At 37.8% G+C, this 10,929-nt stretch overlaps 1 non-coding gene across 1 annotated transcript; it reads right to left on the reverse strand.

Moving 5' to 3' along the window:
• Positions 1 to 1,600: 1,600 nt before the first annotated feature.
• Positions 1,601 to 1,708, reverse strand: LOC128292411 (small nucleolar RNA R71). The gene has a single exon (XR_008282396.1). It is a non-coding gene; the product is annotated as a small nucleolar RNA R71 (small nucleolar RNA).
• Positions 1,709 to 10,929: the final 9,221 nt, after the last annotated feature.

The raw sequence follows: 10,929 nt of genomic DNA on the forward strand, positions 1-10,929 counted from the left end.
TACTCAAGGAAAGCCGATTGATCCATCTTAAAAGCCGGATTCATCATCAAGACTGAAGATCTCCCTTCAATTTCCTTCAGGAGTTTTTTGGGTTTTCTTTATGTTTTGTTATCTTTATTCTTTTTAGATGTTTTCTTTCATAGTTATGAACTAAACCCCCTAAATACCTAAGGGGAATGAAACCTAAGACGGATCTTGTTATTATTATCTAAATTGTATGATAAATATTTGACTTGTTCTTAATTATGTGTTCTTAATTCTTGTTTTAATATTCCAGGATATTGATTCAAGTTAATGTGCTTATTCAGAGGAGCAAAAGTCCCTGTCTAAGAGTAAATTTGTCGTAATTAAGCGGAGTTCATTGCACACATAGAGATAGGGTGACAAGATTTTGCCGGATTAGGGTGAAACCTAATAAGGGAGTCCATAGATCGAGTTAATGCAACACTAGGGTGTTAATTAGAAAGAGATTTCTACGGATCAAGAGATAATAATATAACTTAGGAATTTCTACGGGTCAAGTCAAATGAATAAATCGTCTGATTCAGAGTCAAATAACAAGTGAAGTCTAGGTGGATTTTTCCTTGGGTATTGTCTTAATCAATCGAGTTTTCGCAAAAGCTTTTCCCAAATTTTTTCTGTGCACCCTTAGTTTAGTTAATTAGTTTAGATAAACAAATCCCTTAATTTTTAGGCTAGATAACAAAAAGAAAGTAATTATTAGTACTCTTGGTTCCTTTGGGTTCGACAATCCGGTCTTGCTAAAGCTATACTACTGTTCGATAGGTACACTTGCCTTCATCGTGATAATAGTTAGTTTCAAGAACGATTAATTATAAATTTTTAAAACCTGTCGCAAATATCACGTATCAAGTTTTTGGCGCCGTTGCCAGGGAACTAAAACATTAGGAACACTCGGCTTTTATTACTTTAGCCATTTTACTTTATTCGCAATTTAAATTTTTCTTTTCTTTTCTAATTTTCTCTTTATTCGTTTCTGGCAAGTTTTTTTTTGTGTCTAACTAGAAGATATCCATCGGGACCATTACTATTTGATAGTGAGACCGATCACACAGCTCGTAGAAACCGAAGAGAAATAAGGCAAAGCTTAAGATACACAAAGGGAGAGCAAAAAGACGATATTCAAACCACAACCGAGAAGATGGCCGAAAATCAGGAAAATCCGCTACCTCCTGTGATTGATGCCGATCCAGTAAATCAGAATCATGCTCCACGTACTATGTATGATTATGCTAAACCGAATTTAACAAGAACTACGTCAAGTATAGTTAGGCCTGCTATTGCTGCAAATAATTTTGAACTGAAACCTAACACGATTCAAATGATACAGCAATTTGTTCAGTTTGATGGTTTGCAGGATGAGGATCCAAACAATCACTTGGCGAATTTTCTGGAATTTTGTGACACATTTAAAATCAATGGCGTTTCTAACGATGCCATACGCCTTCGGTTATTTCCCTTTTCATTAAGGAATAAAGCTAAACAGTGGTTGAACTCGTTACCACGAGGGTCAATCACTACTTGGGAACAAATGACCGAAAAGTTTTTACTTAAATATTTTCCGCCAGCTAATACAGCTAAATTAAGGAATGATATCTCTTCTTTTGTGCAGATGGATTTAGAAACACTATATGATGTATGGGAGAGATACAAGGACCTGTTGAGAAGGTGCCCCTCACCATAGATTACTACTCTGGCTACAGGTTCAAACTTTTCACAATGGCCAAAATCCTTCAACTAGACAGATGGTTGACGCAACCGCTGGTGGGACTATCAATAATAAGACACCCAAAGATGCTTATGAATTTATAGAAGAGATATCACTGAATAATTATCAGTGGCAGGTCATGTGGAAAAGCCAACGAAAGCAGTCGGCGTTTTTAACGTCGGGTCGGTCACCATGCTCTCTAATCAGGTAGAACTTTTGAATAGAAAATTTGACTGTTTTCTTGGTCCTGCACAGGTTCACCCAGTAATGCAATGCAATGCAAGTGAAGGAGGAACGAACAATTCAAAATACCCACCTTATGGCCACAACATGGAAAACGAGCAATTAAATTATATGGGTAATAATCCTCGACCTCAAAATAATCCCTATAGTAACATTTACAATGCAGGATGAAGGAACCACCCAAATTTCTCATGGGGAGGCCAAGGGAATCAGAGACCACCACCACCTCTAGGCTTCCAACAACCACCTTATCAACAAGAGAAAAGGCTGAACCTTGAGGAGATGCTAACAAAATTCATCTTGGTGTCAGAAACTCATTTTTAAAATACCAAGACAGCACTTAAGAATCAACAAGCGTCGATCCAAGGGCTCGAAACTTAGATAGGCCAACTCGTTAAATTGATATCTGAACGACCACAAGGTAGCCTACCAAGTAACATTGAATCTAACCCAAGAGAGCAGCTCAATGTGATTACCATTCAAGATGAGGAAGGGTTAGTTGCACCTGAACCAGAATCGAAGCAAGAAACTATAGTAAGTAAAGGTAAAGGTGAGGTGGACCACAATGACCAAAAACAAGTAAGTAAAGAGTATAAACCACATGTACCATACCCTAATGCGACTAGGAAAGATAGCACAGATGAAAAATTTGGTAAATTCCTTAAACTATTAAAGAAATTGCACATTAACTTACTGTTTATTGAAACTCTTTCGCAAATGCCAAATGCAGTCAAATTCTTAAAGAAGCTTTTAGAAAATAAACGAAAGTTGGATGAAGCGTCGCATGTGGAGTTAAATGCAGTTTGCTCAACAATTCTACAGAACAAGCTAGCCAACAAATTGAAAGATCCAGGGAGTTTTACGATTCCTTGTTTAATTGGTAGCTTAAATGTTAAAAATGCTTTGGCTGATTTAGGGGTTAGTATCAATGTCATGCCTTACAAAATGTTTAAGCAACTAGGTCTTGGGAAACCCAAACAAACTAGGATGAGCATTTAATTAGCGGATAAAATAATCAGATTTCCTAGGGGTATTATTGAAGATGTATTCGTTAAAATTGACAAATTTATATTCCAGTTGATTTCGTTGTTCTAGACATAAAAGAGGACAGTAACGTGCCTTTAAATTTAGGGAGGCCCTTTTTAGCAACTGCTAGAACTATAATTGATGTTGGTACAGGTGAACTCACACTTTGTGTGGGTGAGGAAACAATCACCATTCAAGCTCGTAATTCAAGTAACACATTAAATATCGAGGGTGATTGTATAAATCGTATTACTAATACTGACCATGTGGTGCAACCTTCTTTACAAGAAACACATTTGAAGAGCACACATGAGCCTCGTTCAAGTAACAACATAGAGCCCATCTATGAAGAACGAAGGCTACAAATCGAAGAACTAGATGAATAGCGAACACATAAACCAAGGACACACAGTAAACCAAAATCACGCTATGACGAGCTCAATATTTCACCAAATCAACTTAAGATTGGAGACAAAGTACTACTAGATGCAGCAGACCCTCAGATTGCCACCTCTGAACCTAATGGAGAAATCTCTCTTACGGTACTTAGCATTTTTCCATACGGTACAGTCGAGGTAATACATCCCAAATTCGGTACGTTCAGGGTAAATAATACTCATCTAAAACTTTATTTTGATAAAATCGATAGTAGGGATGAGGAGTATAAACTCCTCGAACCACCATGACTATACGAAATAGAGGTAAGTCAAGCTTAGGCTATAAATAAGCGCTTCTCGGGAGGCAACCCGAGCACTAACGGAGTTAACTTCTTTAATTTTTAGTTTTTAACATTTAATCACTAACTGAGTACTTGGCCACAGGTTTTCCAGAACACACGGCCAGGCACACAGGCATGCCTTAGGTCGTGCTCACACCACGAGTGGAGACACAACCGTGCGATACAGCCGTGTGAAAATAGGGAAAAAATTTTCCCCAACACGGGATGCAATAACTTGCCATAGCCGTGCGATATGGCCATAGGCGAGCCTGTCAAAACGACACAGGTGTGTGACACGCTCGTGTCTAGAAACCGTGGTTGAAATTTAGAATTTATCATGCTCAAGACTAATAAAACAACATAGGCGTGGACCTATTTACACGGGTGTGGGAGAAGTGAATGAAGCAGGACACCGCCGTGCAACACGGTCGTGTGCACCAACACGCCCAAGGAACACGGGCGTGGGCCAAATCTTAGATGCGCCCAAATTTGAAAATCGCGAAACACATGGGCTAAAATAAGGACACGACCGTGTGCCCCAAAATCTGTATAAACCCCTCACTATTCATCATCTCCTTCCCAAAAATCCCTAACCATAGTTGCTGCAACTTCAACACACACCCTCCTTGCCACGCTGGTGCGTCGACCACAGCACCACCCTCGACGACCCCAGCTCTTCCATCTTACGTTTGTTTATTTTTTTCTCTCTATTCTCTTCAAATCTTTTACTTATTTCAATATTTTTATTGTTTCATTTGACTATTTTGAGTAAATATTCATGGTTATAATTATATTAATACTTATGCTCTTTGTTAGAAATTTATCATTTTAGTCAATACATTATGCTACATTTATCCATTTTTCTTGTTTACATGGATTTCATGCTCACCCACACCATATTTCATATTATCAAACCCACATACATTCATTCACTAGATATTTTATTTAGTACTATTCCCATGTTCCTATTGTTAATAATGATTTCCATTAAGATTTAGTTACTTTTCATTTACCTGTTACCTGTAATGCCCATGAAGTATTCTTCTTTAATTTTAACATACTAGCATACCTCTCCATGCTATTCTTGGGGATTATTGTTTTAACTTCGAATTTTCATTGCAGGTATACCATGTCAACCTCACGTGGTAAGAAGATCACCATCCCCACTTTGAAGAAGAGGAAAGGAGCAACGTCATCCTCGGGTCCTACCGCTGAGATTCGCCACCCTTTCCTTCAGTTTCCCATAGGACCCCAGGAAGAACTGTTTCAGATACTTCGGGCCCAACCCTTAGGTGTGGGCCACTGCATTGACTGGGCTGCACTTGAGCAAGTCTAACTAGCTGACGCGGTCAGAGCCCTTCTATCGACTGATCCATGGGAGCTCTTCTTTGGGATCATTGAGCCGACGTACCTCGAGCTCACCCTAAAACTCTGTTCGACCTTTCACTTCCAAATCGTTATGAAGAAGTTTAATGATTCAGGAACGGTCCAGTTTTGCCTCGGTGGTTTAGTTCGCCAGTTGAGTGTACCTGAGTTCGGAATTGCACTAGGGCTGTATACGGTGGAGTTCATGGATGACAACGAACTCGACACCCTTCATGCCATATCCACTATTCTTCTTCGATGTGTTGGAGAGCTTTAGTCCCTGACTTGGCCACCTATGACCCCAGTTGCTCCAAGGCATCGGCTCTTGCCCCGTCCCTGAGATACCTGCACGCTATCCTTGCTCACACCCTGACAAGAAGGCAGGAGAGCACTGGCGTCGTCAACACTCACGACGCCTACTTTTTATGGAGTAATACAATGTAGTTGTATTATTTACATAAAACTTACCTCGGTATACAAAATGTAGGCGACCAGTTCGGCTTAGTCCACTAGCTTTGTTTTTCCCCGGTTTAGGCCCGGATTTTGTAATTCTTGATCTAAAATGATAGAAATTCATTCATTTCATCAGCATGTTAATCTAGGCACTCGAAAATTCATAATTAGGCAAAATGACCATTTTGCCCTTAGACTTCCATAAAATGACCATTTTACCCCTAGGTCTGAAAATCGATTTTTATCACATTTTCTCACTAAAAAAACCTAGCCGAATACTTTTTATACTATAAGCAGCCCACAATTCTCATTATTACACACATGTAACATCTATTTCACAACTTATACAAAATGGTCCCTAGTTAGGATTTCCATGAAAACTATTTCACAAAAGTTGTTTATTTAACAACCACGATTCATTTTCTTTGTAACAGTCCAGTTTCGACCCTGGTCGGAATAGTGGTTTCAGGACCACAAATCTGAGTTTGAAAAAAATATTTTTTTAAATATTATTTTCTATGTCTGTGATCTGTATATTTAGATCTGTGAAATTTCTGTAATTTAATTTGTCTATTTCTGTGCTCGATTTGCAAAAAGGACCAAATCGCGTAAGTTGTAAAAGTTGCCTATTAGTTGCTAAAGTGCTTAAGTGCTATGGTTTGTTAAAGTTGAAGCCCTTGCATGTCAATAGGACCATTACATGATAATGTGAGACATGGTTTGGCAATATAGTAAATAGATAAATTTTTAAAGGATGGTTAGGTAATTACGTAATATATGTTAATTATAATAAAAGAAATCATGAAAATGAAGCCATTCTTCATACATGTTCAGTAGAAAGTTGATGAAGGGAAAGCCATTGAAGCTTTAAGGTATTCGGCCATTGCATGGGTGAATAGGTTAGTCTATTTTGTTCGGTTTTTGATAATTTCTACGTTTCTGTGATCATTGCTTCATGTTCTTCAAAACCCGTGTGTAAATTTCTGTTTTTTTTTTTGGAGATTATAAAATGTACCATTGATGATTATATGAGCTATGTAGTACTCTTATACGGATTATGAAATATATATGTTGAATTATCATGTTTTGTTTTTGAATATTTGATGAAATGAGCTATTTGGGCTAATTTGTGAAAATGAGGTTTTAAGGGACTAAATTATGAATTAAACATGTTGTATGGGCTTATATAGAAGCCATGAAAATTTGGCTAGCCCATTTTGCAAAGAAATTTTGCATATTGATGATTTTGTGAAAAATAGACTAAATTGTCAAAGTGTGAAAATGTAAGGGCTAAAGTGAAAAGTGCCCAAAATATGTGTATATGGATTAAATTGAATGAAATGAATGATTGAATGGTTGAATTGTATTGTGTTAGATCAAGAACAAAGAAAATTGGACTTAGATCAGGGGAAGTCCAAAATAGTTGAATAGTCGACTTGTTTTATCCGAAACCCGTCCGAGGTAAGTCAAATTACAATTACATGTTAATTGAAAAAATTCTATGTATATAAATTGTAATCTGTATTGAACGACCATGAGAGCCTAATGAATAGATTTTGAGTAACTCTGATAATATGATTATATCTGAAAAGTTCTATATGCTTCTAGGAAAAGTTGACATCTGTAGGAGACATCGTGTAAGACCGTGTCTGGGACACAGGCCTCGATTGAGATTTATGTATAAGACCCTGTCTGGGACATCGGCATCGTATTTGATTTTATGTAAGACCCTGTCTGGGACAGAGGCATCGATAATGAATTACATGTAAAACAACGTTCGGGATGTTGGCATTGTACTTGGTTATGAGCATCTGTATCGTTTCTGACCCGTCTGATTATAAGCGTATGAAATCTGAGCTTGAGTATATGAATTGTATGACTTATACAGGTACATTTGTATCGTACTAAATCTCTGAGTATGAAAAACTCTGTCTCTGGGTTATATGTATGGAATTGTAATTGAAGCATAACATGTATACAAGCAGATGAGCATGGTTAAGTTTATGAACTACTAAGAGAAATAGCTATGAATTTTTATGGTTGTTTTGTTACTATATATGCTTTAGTAATTAGACCAATTGTATTTGGCTTACTAAGCTCTTGTAGCTTACTCTGTGTGATTTCTGTCTGTTTTTCAGTTTTGTAGCTACTGAAGGCTCGGGATAGTCGAGGATTGTCATCACACCATCAATCTCATTTTTGGTACTTTTGCAATGTGCATATTCTTAAGTATGGCATGTATAGGCTAGATTGGGTTAGTTTGTTATGTATATATATGTTATGCTATAGGCTAGATTGGGTTAGTTTGTTATGTATATATATGTTATGCCATATGAATTGGCTAGTAAATGATAAGTTTGTGCATAGTTGTGGTGTATTTTTGTAATGTGCCATGTTCTAATATGAATTACTCATCTTTAAGCATGGAAATGGGTTGAAAATGTTAGTATGAATGTTTTATATTGTTGCTTGTAGGATTGGACCCAAAAAAGGGATGGCAAATCAGCTTAAACCAAGCCTGCATTGTGCCACACGGTCAGGGAACACGGGCATGCTTTGTGGCCATGTGAAAAAGTCAGTAGCTAGCTAAATTTTACACAGTCATGGCATACAGCCGTGTCTGTTGGCCATGTTAAAAAGTCAGTATAGGACCTATTTTTGGCACGGTTGGACCACATGGGCGTGTCTTTTGCCTGTGTGAGTCACACGGCCTAGTCACACGGCCTAGTCACACGGGCATGTGACTTTGTCAGTTTTGAAAAGTTTGTTCAAGCTTTGAAAATTCTGAATGAGTTTGGTTTAGTTCCGATCACTCCTGAATGTATGTTGTTGGTCTCGTAAACCATTTTAATGGATGAATTGTTGTTGAATGCTTATGTATTAAGGTTATATGATATATGTGATTTGGTATTGTTCTGGTATGCTCTGTCTGTCTGGTGATGCACCTTACCTATTCCGCCAATAGTTACGGGATAAGGGTGTTACATTCTTCCATAAAATTTCAGAATTCAACATGTTTAATATCATGGAAAAACCCTAAATTTTTAACCATTTTGCAAAATAGTCCCCTCATTTGAAAGCTCATGTTACAAGGGGTCCAAAAATATAAAAATCGTCAAGAAAAACTATCAAAATCACTTACTTGTGAAGGTAAAGAGTGGCTGAAATTTTTCAAGCTTCCAAACCCCTATTTTTGATGGTATTTTTGGTGGTGAAGAGGGTGAGAAAAAGATGATATCTTTTCTTCTTTATTTTATTTCATTTTGGTCAAATAAATTACCAAATTTCCACCTAATCTTGACTTTCTTTATCTTTTGTCTCCTATGGCCGGCCACCTCTATTTTAAGGGTCTATTTACCCTTTCAAGACCCCCAATTTTGGTTCTCTAGCTATTTGATACCCTTAGCTATCAAAATAGGACTTTTGCGCTTTATGTGATTTAGTCCTTTCTTCACAATTGGGCTCACAATCGCTAAAATTAATTCACCAAAATTTTCATGCACCTATATAATCATGCTATAACACATAAAATAATATTAAAAAATAATAAAATAGTTTCTATAACTTTAGATTTGGGGTCTCGAAACAACTGTTCCGACTAAACCCAAAATCAGACTGTTACAATTCTCCCCCTTAGAAATTTTCGTCCCCGAAAATCTTACCGATGAATAGGTTCGGGTTGATCTCTCATTGTCCCCTCGGGTTCCCATGTGGCTTCTTCGACCCCATGTCTATGCCATAATAATTTAACAAGTGCTATGCTCTTATTCTTCAATTACTTAATTTCCCAAGCCAAAATCTTAACCGGTTCTTCGCCATAAGTCATATCCGGCTGAATCTCAACCTCAGTCGACAAAATCACATGCGAAGGAGCAGATCTATATTGACGTATTCTAACTCTGAGGGCAAAGCCAATCAGTAGGCAACGGGCCCTATTCTCCCAATAATCTCATAAGGTCCTATCAAACGAAGACTCAGCTTGCCTTTTTTACCAAATTTGAAGACTTTCCTCCACGGGGATACTTTCAAAAACACCCTATCACCGACTTGAAACTCAATTTCCTTTCATTTCAAATCTGATGGATTTCTATCTATACGAAGCGGCCTTCAAACAGTCACGAATCACCTTAACTTTCTCTTCGGTCTCTCTAACTAAATCGACCCCATGAATCTGATCCTCTCTCAACTCAGTCCAAAATAAAGGCGTTCGGCACTTAGGCCAATACAAAGCCTCATAAGTGTCATTTTCAGACTTGATTGATAATTGTTGTTATAGGCGAATTCGACTAGCGATAAATAGTTTTCCCGACTTCCTTGAAACTCGAGAACACAACACCGCAACATGTCTTCCAATATCTAAATTACTCTTTCCGACTGACCGTCAGTTTTCGGGTGGAAAGTTATGCTAAAATTCAATTTTTTCCCCAAAGCTTCTTGCTACTTCTTCCAAAACCTCGAGGTAAACCTTAGGTCCCTATCCGAAATAATCGACAATGGCACTCCATGAAGTCTCACGATCTTAGAAACATATAGATCGACCAATTTCTCAAGGGAATAGTCAGTACGATATGGTATAAAGTGCGTCGACTTTGTAAGCCTATCGACAACAACTCAAATGGCATCCTTTTTCTTTGGAATTAAAGGTAACCCTGATACGAAATCCATGGTTACACAGTCCCATTTTCACTCAGGAACCATTACGGGTTGAAGCAAACTCAAAGGTACTTCATGTTCGACCTTCACTTGTTGACAAACTAGACACTTAGAAACAAACTCAGAAACCCGACCACCTGTACATTTTCTTTAAGTCGTTATACATTTTTACACTACCTAGATGGATAGAAAAGCAACCACTATGTGCCTTTCGTTAAATCCTCTGAATCAGCTCATTATTCTTGGGTACACAAACTCTGTCTCGGTACATCATACAACCATAGGTTCTAATAGTAAATTCTGATTCATTTCCCATCTCACACTGAGCCATCTTTGCTTACAAGTCCTTATCATCTTTCTGAGCTTCACAAATCTCTTTAATGAACGTCGGTCTAGCTCTTATCTCAGCCAGAATAAAACCATCATCAGTCACAGACAACTGAGCTTTCATAGCCCTCAAGACGAATAATGACTTTCTACTAAGAGCGTCGGCAACTACATTCGCCTTTCCCAAGTGGTAGTCTATTATTAACTCGTAATCTTTTATCAGTTCTAACCATCACCGTTGTCGTAAGTTCAACTCTTTTTGAGTTATCAAATACTTTAAGCTTTTATGGTCGGTGAACACCCGACATTTCTCGCCATATAAATGGTGTCTCCAAATCTTTAATGTGAACAATATAGCCGCTAGCTTCAAATCGTGGGTCGGGTAATTTTTGTCGTGCGGCTTTAGTTGTCTCGA

This window comes from Gossypium arboreum, chromosome 4 (genome assembly GCF_025698485.1).
Source record: "Gossypium arboreum isolate Shixiya-1 chromosome 4, ASM2569848v2, whole genome shotgun sequence".
NCBI lineage: Eukaryota > Viridiplantae > Streptophyta > Magnoliopsida > Malvales > Malvaceae > Gossypium > Gossypium arboreum.